This window comes from Mirounga angustirostris, unplaced genomic scaffold, assembly GCF_029215605.1.
Source record: "Mirounga angustirostris isolate CCGP_5_RB_7025 unplaced genomic scaffold, mMirAng1.0.hap1 SCAF_2, whole genome shotgun sequence".
Lineage (NCBI taxonomy): Eukaryota > Metazoa > Chordata > Mammalia > Carnivora > Phocidae > Mirounga > Mirounga angustirostris.
In genome coordinates this window covers 144,513,016-144,524,395 of record NW_026991710.1, presented here as the reverse complement: position 1 = coordinate 144,524,395, position 11,380 = coordinate 144,513,016, and the positions used below count along the sequence as shown (strand labels likewise).

The 11,380-nt window shown below is 41.3% G+C and overlaps 1 long non-coding RNA gene across 3 annotated transcripts in view; it reads right to left on the bottom strand.

Annotated features, from left to right (window-relative positions):
* Positions 1-11,380, bottom strand: part of LOC123840518 (uncharacterized) — a 29,402-nt gene that overhangs the window by 2,973 nt on the left and 15,049 nt on the right. Inside the window, exons 4-5 of one of the 3 annotated variants that reach the window (XR_010409635.1) lie at positions 8,183-8,300; positions 143-354 (exon numbers count right to left, since the gene is read on the bottom strand). This is a non-coding gene — a long non-coding RNA (uncharacterized LOC123840518). The remainder of the gene's footprint in view (positions 1-142; positions 355-8,182; positions 8,301-11,380) is intronic. The other 2 variants (XR_010409633.1, XR_010409634.1) reach the window with 2 other exon arrangements.

Sequence of the window (11,380 nt, the reverse complement as noted above, 5' to 3'; positions counted from 1 at the left end):
TGCTGATAGACTTGCTTGACACAGGGTTGCCTGCCATAAGCCTTCGATTTGTAAAAAAAAAAAAAAAAAAAAACACATCATCTGCAAAGCACAGTAAAGCAAAGCACAATACAATGAGATAGGCCTTTATAAATGTACCCACCATAGTTAGTATTTTTTTTAACATCTGGATGAGATGTCACATCTTCCAACAGCTAAAGTTCTTGAGCAAAAAAATCTCACCTCCGAGCTCACATTAGCTGGCTCCAAGCCCAAGTCCTGATTTTTAAGACAACCGGTGGGAGTTACGTAGGTGAGCCTGGGAAGCCGCAGCGCCTGGAGGAACACTGAGATGAACCTGATGATTCCACTACCCTAAGAAGAAAGAGGAAAGTATACATTAGATTTATAAAAGTAAGCCTTCCGCTTACTTTATTCAGGAGTTCCAAAAGTAATCAAAACTTCTTAGCCAGCACTATATAAGTTCTGCCTTGCATTTGTCTTTAAGTCACCAACACACTGTAGTTGACTTAAGACTGATGTATAATCCCCAGCTTTCAAGGAAGGGATTACCCCTAACCACAGTCTATAGGAATCTGTTGCGTCCGGGAAAAACGGAGTGAGAGCAAAGTAGAGAAAGAGCACAGGAATGATTAGGCTGCCCCTGATTACTCAATGTTTATTTCCATCCAGCGAGATTACTTTCCCCTCAAACTGTAAAGCACTAGAAGACTTGCTGCTGGAGCCACTGTCAATTTTTCCAACCTCTTGGGAAAGCCGTTTGGCAGTGTAGATCAAGAAACATTAAAATGTTTATATCCTTTAACGCAAGATGTGAGCTACTGTGGACCGGCTCACTTGGCATAAATGCTAACTTCCCTCTTGTGGCTTTGAGCACTGTGCACGTGACCTTCTGCATTTCCAGATGCCCTGGCAGCTACGGTTCCCGGTGTGAGTTAAGTTCTGCCACTCAGATGCCTGGATTCAGAGTGGAGTTAAGAGGGCAGCAAGGCAAGATGCAAGGCACCCACTCTGCTGGCATAGCTAAGGGCAACAGGATTTTATCGCAAGCAGCTTCTTGGTTTGGGGGGTTTCTGATTCTGACAGAAGTGAAATCCGGGGACTAGAAGTTGTTTCTGGAAGCCCCATTTACTTTAACACCCATTCCAACAATTTTGGAAACCACAGAATACATAACAAAGACTTTTTGCTTAAACCAGCTAGAGGAGTTCCTGTTCTCTGTAACTGAATGCCAACCAGGCCAGGCGTCAGGGTCTCCAAGAGCACCTTCAGGCTTGATGCTTCCCTAAAAGGACCCAGAGGATGCAGAAGTTGTTGTATTCACAGTTGCCATTTATTGCAGCAAAAAAGATGAGTAAAGTCTCCAAGGGAAAAGGTGCCTGGGACAAAGTCTGGAGGAAGGCAGGCATGAGCCTCTAAGAGTCCCTTCCTAGCGGAGTCACACCGGATATGCTTAATTCATTCAGCAATGACGTGTGACAAGTGCAAAGTGTGGTCAACGAGGGAAGCTCTCCTGAGCCTGGTTGCCCCGGGTTTTTATGCGGGGGGAGGTCAGTCACATAGACATACAGTGCCTGAATGATGGACCTCAGTAGAAGCTGCACACCCACAGGGGAAAATCAGGTGCTCGCTGTAAATCACATTGTTAGTATAAACTATCTAGAAAAATAGTTACCATGTGGCTCAAGACCCGACATGCAAAACACTTATCACTGAGAATATTCCAAGAGCTCAGTTCCCATGAGCCAGTCAGGGGCCAGTCACAAAAATGGCCCTTTCTTGGGAATGTGCCTTGTTTGAGTGACCCAGAGCTGCTGAGTTAACCCTTTCCCACCCACCAGGAACCCCACTTACGGACATTTATAGTAAACAATTACCCAAAATATGGAAGAAAGTAAAAAAAATATGAAGATAGTAATTGTAATTTAAAACGGCAAAAAGCCAGGGGTAGAGGGAGAGGTTTTGTGACTGAAGGTCTCAGGATAAGAAAACAGTTATGTCAGTTATGGTTCATCTGCTTAACTAAGTTTTAGGCAACCACTAAAACACGATTATGAAGCACTATCATTCATTTTATGAAGCATTATGGTAAAATGATTATATATAATACGGAATGAAAATTCAGGGTATGAAAGTGTCCATATCCTCTAATTACAACTATGTAAAAACTGAGAAGACATCTACCAAAAAAGCAACAACCGGGTAATTTTTTTCTTTATTTTCAAAATATTCTATAACACATGGCTCTTTACTTTTATAATCAAAAAAATAATAATTTTTAATACTTCAAGCAAACTAGTCACAGTTTTGTTTCAGTTGGATAAGCAGAGGTTCCTAAAGGCAATGGTAAAAAGATCTAGGGACAGCAAGGAGGGAAATCAAAATGAAAGTCACATCCATACCACCATAGTCAATTTGGATCTGGTCAAAAATTACATAGGTTTAATTTCCTAGGATTAGTTTATGGAGCTTCTGTGTGGAAACCATGGTGTCACCAAGCATGGTCCACAATGAACGGAAGCGGCTGGCACATTGGGTCTTGGTGGTACTCAATATGGGTATTTCAAGTTGGCCTAAAATGGAAGTTGTCACTTGGTATAGTTTCCTTTTGATTTAAATTTGAATATTTGTCAACTTTAGCAATTTCCTCTCCTCCATGTAAGAAAGTCTTCAATGCTTTCCATATAATACTTACACAGCATGATATATCTTCACATTCCTTTTCAAATGCTAATTAAATCTCTAGTGGGTGGAAATTATTAACTTTAGCAAAAGTAGGTTTAATTACATTTTTTGGAGAATCTAAAAGTCTTAATAAAAATCAAATATCAATGAAATTTTAACTGGTGATGTGTGTTTATTAAGGTTTTAAGTTACCCAAAATAAAAAATCACAACTCCTTTCTCCAGAACCCAATGGTAATTATGAGAATGCCATTTTTAAAAAAGGTGTCTTGATGAGCATGCCTTTACAGTTACCCTACTTTTATGCTTTAGGATTTAAAATTTCATTTATTCATTTTATTCATTCAGTGAGCAAATATTTATTGAGTGTCGACTTATTCCAGGCATTCAACATACAGCAGTGAACAAAACACAGAGCCTACAATTAGGGCAAGGGTTGGTGAGGGAAGACAGACAACAAAGAAATTGAGTAATAAAGTATTTTACATAGTGGTAAGTGCTTACAGGATGGAAGGATAGGTAATGATTGAGTGGGGGTGCTATTTTTAAAAGAGGGCTCGGGGCGCCTGGGTGGCTCAGTTGGTTAAGCGACTGCCTTCGGCTCAGGTCATGATCCTGGAGTCCCTGGATCGAGTCCCGCATCGGGCTCCTGCTCGGCAGGGAGCCTGCTTCTCCCTCTGACCCTCCCCCCTCTCATGTGCTTGCTCTCTCTCATTCTCTCTCTCTCAAATAAATAAATAAAATATTTTAAAAAAAATAAAAAAATAAAAAAAATAAAAGAGGGCTCAGTGAAGCTGGGACAGGTCACAGTTGAGCAGAAAGCAGACTGCAATGGGCCAGGCAGGTATCTGTGAGAAGCACTCCTTGCAGGGGGAGCTGAGAGGGTCAACAGCTCTGAGAAGGGACAGCGCTTGATTTGTCTGAAGAACTATAAAGACCTCAGACAGGCTAAAGACTAAACCAAGGTCCATTAGACTGCTCGGCTGCCATGACCAAGTACTGCAGACTGGTGGCTTAAGAGAAATTTATAGTCTCACAGTGCAATGTCCAATATTGAGGTGTCAGCAGGGTTGGTTTCTTCTGAGGTTTCTCTCCTTGGCATACAGATGGTCACCCTCTCCCTGTGTCTTCACCTGGCCTTTTCTCTGTATGTGGCTGTGTCCTAATTTCTTCTTTTTTTTTTTTTTTTAATTTATTTTTTAGAGAGCAAGCGAGCCAGAAACAGCATGAGAGGGGAGAGGGTGAGAGGGAGAAGCAGGCTCCCCGCTGAGCCGGGAGCCCGATGTGGGACTCGATCCCAGGACCCTGGGATCATGACCTGAGCCGAAGGCAGACGCTTAACCATCCGAGCCACCCAGGCGCCCCTAATTTCTTCTTCTAAGGACACCTGTCACACTGGTCATATTGGATCAGGGCCCATCTTATGACCTCATTTTAACATAATTCCCTTTATCTCCAAATACAGTCTCATTCTGAGGTACTGGGGGTTGGGACTTCAATACAAGAATTTTAGCAGGACACAATTCAGCCCCTAACAAGAGGTAAGTGGTAAAAGATAAAAAGTCAGAGAGGGGGCGCCTGGGTGGCTCAGTCGGTTGGGCGGCCAACTCTTGATTTTGGCTCAGGTCACAAGGTCCTGGGATCAAGCCCTGCATCAGGCTCTGTGCTCAGCGGGGAGTCTGCTTGAGATTCTCTCTTCCTCACCCTCTGCCCCTCCCCCTGCTCACACTTTCTCTCTCTGTAAAATAAATAAATCTTAAAAAAAAAAAAGTCAGAGGGATGGGAGGGTGAGGGGAGAAGATTAGGTAGGGCCTTGAGTTTGAATTATTCTGATGGAAATGGGAAGCCATTAGGGGGTTTTAATCAGGAGAACAGCATAAGCTGTGCTTGGTTTTCAAAAGGTCACTCTGACCCTAGCGTGGAAAATAGATGGGAATGGAGCAAGGGTAGAAGCCGGGAGATCACTTAGTAGTCTGGAGACAAGACCTTCTCTTTTGCTTAGGACAGTCAAGAAAGAACTCCCTGACGACAGAGCATTAAAGGGAAGTAAATGAATAAAGGGAAATTCATGGAAATACCTGAGGAAAGAGAGAAGCAAAACAATTTTTCAATAGAAATTGAATGTAAAGAGGCTACCTAATGAATTTAAGGTGAAATAAGTATTAGAGTATTCCTACTCTCACATGATTTGAATATGTAACTCATTTATTAATCTTATTAGCCTGACTTGTCTAATTTGCATTTCTTTCCTATTCCTGCTTTCAGATTTTTTTATTCCCATTTTATTTCACTAATTTTGCAAGCTGTTTTGTATCTTCTTTTATTTGGAATTTATAACTGAAATTGAAAATTTAAGTACTAACTTGAAATATGGTCATAATTTCAGTAACACTTAGTGTTGAAATAGCTAGATTATCTGGATACTACAACCAAGTATTCATTAGAGTCATTGAAAAAGCAATCAAAATCAGAACTTAATGAAGGTCTTAATAATTTTGTGTTTAAGGAAGAAACTATATAAAGAGAAAATAAAAACATTTCTTACTACACTTCAGACATATTGGAAACTGCTTTGAAAGTTCAGATCATTTGAGGCTCTCCATGCTTATGGCATTTCAACCATCTGCCACCCTCAACTCACAGACCTGCCACAGGGTCTTCTTTTCCAAGACTCCTTGAACCCCATCTTGGGAAGGAAGCAGCAAAATAACAGGGGTCCTAGAATTTCCTAAACACCTAAACTTCCACCCTTCCAGCCACATAATACATGGAAAATTTTGAGAGAGGAAGAAGGAAGGAGGGATGGGAAGAAGACAGGGCAAACCTGCATATATTTTGACCTAGCAATTTTAGTTCTAAGAATTTACCATAAGGAAGTATTTTAAAGATCTCATCACCGCATCTACTCATGAAAGAATGAAACAGCCTAGAGGTCTAGTCATAACAACCTTCCTTCTAGTGCCCCTACTTGGCCCTACTTCCTTCACTTGCCTAATTCCTACTCATCCTATAGGCTCAGCTTAAATTCCACTTTCTGAGAGAACACTGCCCTGACCCCCAAGGTGAGATTAGGGCATTCTGCTAGTGACTCATATAGCACCCTATCTCTCTGATTCTGTAGCACTCACCACAATAGTAAGTAATATTTGTGCAGTGCTTAGTTAATATATGCCTGTCCTCTTCTCTTCCCAGACCACAATCTCTGTGAGGACAGAAACTATGCCCATTTTCTTCACAGCTATATCCTCAGAGTGTATCACTGTGGGGCAGACAGCATGCTCTCAATAAATATGTGTTGGCACTGGATCCACTTTAAATGGATAAATTTTATGGTATGTGAATTACATCTCAATAAAGCTTTTTAAAAAAGATGTTACCATTAACACATTAATTAAGGGGTGCCTGGGTGGCTCCAGTCGGTTAAGCATCCAACTCTTAATTTCAGCTCAGGTCATAATCTCAGGGTCATGAGATCAACTCTGGCATGGGCGTCCGGCTCTGTGCTCAGCAGGGAGTCTGCTGGAGATTCTCTCTCCCCCTCCCTCTGCTCCTCCCCCCTGCATGCTCACTCTCTCTAAAATAAATAAATAAATATTTTTTAAAAAACATAAATTAGGGGCGCCTGGGTGGCTTAGTCATTGGGCGTCTGCTTCGGCTCAGGTCATGATCCCAGGGTCCTGGGATCGAGCCCCACATCGGGCCCCCTGCTCAGCGGGAAGCCTGCTTCTCCCTCTCCCACTCCCCCTGCTTCCCTCTGTCACTGTCTCTCTCTCTGTGTCAAATAAATAAATAAAATCTTTAAGAAAAAAAAACATAATTAATTAAACAAACTAATGAAAATTGCCAGACAGTGGCAAACAATGTAGATAAAAAAAAGTATTTGGGCTATATATCTATTGACATAGAAAAATCTTCAAGAAATATTATGCAAAAAGTTTTATAGAACAGTTTATACAACATGATCTTGCTGTTTTTGCTTGACAAAAGGATATACCCTTATATGTAATTAATATATATATATATATAAATATATATATAAAACCAATATTAAATGTGCCCATATTTCTAGGCACAGTTCTAAGGGTTTGTGATACCAGTGAATAAAAATCCCCATTATTGTGGAGCTTACATTCCAGCATGGGAGACTGGCCATAAGTAATAAACATAATAAATAAGAACATTTTACAGTATGTTAGAAGGCAAAAAGGGCCATGGGCAGGGGGGTGCAGGGGGTTGGTAGATGAGGATTTAAGAGTGCTGGGGAAAGGCATGCTGCAGTTGTTGTTTTTTTAAGATTTATTTATTAGAGAGAGAGAGAGAATGCAAGCAGTGGGGAGGGACAGAGGGAAAGAGAGAATCCCAAGCAGACTCTTTGGTGAGCGTGAAGCCAATGTGGGGCTCCTCCTGTGAGATCATCACCCCAGCCAAAACCAAGAGTTGATGCTCAACCGACTGAGACACCTAGGGCACCCCCATGCTGCAGTTTTAAATAGGGAGCTTAGCCTAATCTTTGGAGAAGGATTATCTGGATACTACAACCAGAGCATTAGCCAAGCGGGTATCTGACAGAGCAGCAAGCCCCCGAAGCATGTTGTAGCCTTTCCTGTCAAGGAACAGTGAGGAGACCAGTGTGGATGCAGCAAAGCAAACAAGAGGGAGTACATTAGGAGAGGAGGCTGTGGCAGCCATAGTCCCTGCTGCCATTGTGGGAACTTCAGCTTTCACTCCATGAGGGATGGGGGCCATTGCAGGAATGTCACCAAAGAGAGAGATGATCTCCTGTTTGAGAGGATGGCTCTGGCTGCTGAACTAGGGGGGAGTAGAGAGGCTGTTTAAAGGTTAGTGCAGTAATCCAGGCAAGAGAGGACGGTGGTTAAGACCCAAGAACGAGCAGAATAGGCGGCTAGGAGAAGCTAGTGCCCATATTTCCAAAGACGGAGCCAACAGGATTTCCTAATGGACTGAATGTGAGGTGTGAAGACAGGAATCAAAAACCAAAGTTTGGGGCGCCTGGGTGGCTCAGTTGGTTAAGCAACTGCCTTCGGCTCAGGTCATGATCCCGGAGTCCCAGGATCGAGTCCCCCATCAGGCTCCCTGCTCAGCAGGGAGTCTGCTTCTCCCTCTGACCCTCCTCCCTCTCATGCTCTCTGTCTCTCATTCTCTCTCTAGCAAATAAATAAAATCTTAAAAAAAAAAAAAAAAAAAAACAAAGTTTGGGGTCTAAGCAACTGGGAGATGGAGTTGACAATAACAAAAATGAAAGCAGAGGATGAAGGCTGGTTTGAAAAGAAAGAATTGGAATTTAGCTTTGGATGTGTTATTTTTGAGCCGTTTACCAAACATTTGTGCTAGATAATTTTCAAATTATCATCACTGGCACCCTCTGAAGTATCTGCCCAGAAGCCAGGACTACACTTCCCAGAATCCCCTTCTCCATCAGTTAGCCAATGAGAGATGTTCCAAGTGGCTTCTGTTTGAGCTTTCTGAAAAATGCTCACCTGGGGATAGGTGCTTGTTATTCACAGTAGCTTCAGGACTTTACTGACTGTTGCCTGAAGGAGCTGGTGGGAGGATCCTGAAATCTGTGATAGCTTCCAGACCTGTGCTTGCTGCAGGCTGAAACACAAGTGACAATTTTTTGTCCTTTCTTCTAACCAATGGCCTTCTAACCATCATTTAAACTTCCAATTCATAATCAGCATGCAGTCTTCTGTTTTCCTGACAGATAAAACATGCAAATGGAGATGGGCAGTGGGCAGTTGGAAATGTCAGTCTGGAATTTGGTGGGGAAGTTGGGGCTGGAGATGAGATTTGGGGGTCATCAGCAAATGACAGCATTTAAATCTTGAGCTTGAATGATCACCGAATGAAGAGAGAGAAAAGTTCAAGAACCAAGCCTGAAGCAAACCAACCTGGACAGGCTGCAGGAAAAAAGAGGCCATGTCGGCTGAGGAGGAACCAATGAAGCAGAAACATCCAGGCCAGCCTCACACCCCGGAAGCCAGAAGACAAAGAGCAGCAAGGAGGAGAGAATGGGCCACCCGTGCCAAGTGCTGCTGACAGGTCAGTTTTTAGCTGACGGCTGAGAACTGACCCACTGGATCACATAAAGTGGAGGTCACCGGTGACCTGGACAAAAGCAGTTCTGTGAAGTGGAAGGGTTTTTTTTTTAAGCCTGACTGGAGTGGGTTTTAGAAAGAATGACAGGGAAAGAATTGCACACAGCTGTGTTCGTTGTAAAAAGCCTGGTGACTTACATGAAGAGGTGGGCAAGCAATATCTCTGGGTCATGTAACTACAGGTGAGGTTTTGTCCCTTATATCTTTTTATTGATTAGCTGAAATGAACATGCACTCCTTCTCTAATAAATAAAAATAAAATTATTATCAACATCTCATCTCTCTGTTTCAACTACCAACCTGCTGTGGCCTGGGGCTGACTCTGAGTTCCAAGGGGCTCAGGTCTAAGAAAAACAAACGGTAGACACATACAAGTTCTTGGGTGTCAGTCTCAGTTCCCAGACATTGCTCCACCTTCTCTTCACCCCAACACCATCAAATGATGCACATGCTGTCTGTTGTTCCCAAACTCCAATTACTGAGCATTTTCAAATTAAATAGTACCTTGACAACTTCAAAATTCTTTTCAATAATTAAAATAAATGTTTATGGAACACTTCCCATGTAGTAGGAACTTGCTAAACACTGCATTTAAAAAGATGAACGTGATTGCCAAGGGCTTAATTTATACTGTGAGCACTGTTTATGCAGGAGAGCCAAAGATCCGTCTAACAGATACACCTGTCAACTCTACTGAGGAGAGAAGGGAAAGATGAGAAATGTCAGGCACTTGAAGCCTGTAAGACCTAAAAAGGTAAAAAAGAATCCTTGGGAAATCCAAATGTGACATTTTATAAAGAGTGTTAACCTGTTACTGGAATTAAAACGCCGAGAGATTTTTGTGAACTGCTTCTGATCCTCTGTACCCAGAAGCACTTAATTAACATTTATTGAACTAATTACCTCACTTGCTCTCCTTTACTGAAGTAGTCATAATGATTATCCCCTCTTTCTAGCAAATACAAAGTTAGGTTTAATGAATGCAGACTAATTAACATACAAGTAAAGCTAGAGAATCTTCAAATGTTTGGAGGGCCCACGGGGGCATTTCTCTCCAGCCTCCAGATGATTTCTGTCATGGTAATGGTGATGTGCTCAATTTCTAGTCCCTGGGGTTGCAAAGTCCATCTGCCAAAGAAGGGGGTCTTCAAAGTACAAAAGGGAAGAAAACAAGGATAAAAAAATGAATATGACAATATAGCTGAGGTGAAAAGTCATAGTGTTAAATCTTGGTGAATCTCCTAACTACTGATAATAGACATACAGTAAAATCTTACCAGGTTAATGAATAATAATGATGAAGCTAAGTGCTTTTCACTAATTTAATGCTTTCACCTAATTTAATGCTCAAAACAACTGGAAGCAGAATTATTAGCCCTATTTTACAAATGAGGAAACCGAGTTTCTGGATGGCCTAAGTGATGAATGACCCCAAGGCCGGCTCAGGGCCAGCCAGATGAATGGGGGCAGCTGCAGGCTGGGGTCCCACAAGGCAACACAGAAGCATTACCAGTACGTTTGTGCAAGAGTGATCAGAAAAAGAAGAGGCAGAGGAGTGCAATTCTGCAGGAGGTTTTCAGCATTTAGGGACCTCTCACCTATAGCTAGATTCTTGGCACACAATGGCTCAAGAGAAAGAAGCCAGAATCGAACTCAGATTATGTCAAAGACTCAGAAATAGACCGCTGTAGATTTATTATCAATGGTCATCAAGAGGGAAGAATCAACATGAAAGCCTCGTGGGGATGACAACTGTCAGAATGTACAGGCTTCAATAATTTGTGACAACCTAGGAAATCTCAAAAGTTGGTATGCAGAATTGCTTCATATTGTATTACACTACTATGTTGTAATGAAAAATGCCAAATTTATTTAAAATGTAAAATGAAGTGACAAATCTTGACCAGCAGGTGGCAGGCTTACCTCATGATGATGTCTTAAAAACCTTGCGGAAGGATTACAGTAAACTTTCGAATCTAGGTAATATCATTACAAAAATTCAAATATATCTCATACTTAGCAGGAATTAGGAATACAACATGATTTAATCATACTATGTCCTGTAACTTCATGGCTAATGTTGACTAAATGTGTTCATTCAATTAACTGCAAGAACATAAGATAATACATGTAGGTATTAAGTGAATTCATCATCAAGACATTTCCACACACTAGACACAAAGTACAATGTCTAGACCATTCTAAATTATAGTGGGGGAAATTATATATTTAATTATTGATTTCCCACTAAGATATTTAATATATTCTGTCTTCCTATGTGAGGCTTGTACAATTTTATATTGCATACTCCTGTTTCACTTAATTTTTTAAAAAATGTTTAAAGTTTTCATTTATTCTACATTTAAAAGTATATTTCACATACTATTCTAAGTTAAAATGGCAAACCCCATCAGAGAACCATGGTAAATTTATGCTTACTCTTAAAATATATGTTGAGTCTAGCAGAGTAAGATAACACATTTTGCTTTATTGAAAAGAATATTTCTTTCTTTACCTTATTTACATTACGACAACTTCTGGCTTCACTAACTAATGTAATAAGTTAATAAGCATGCC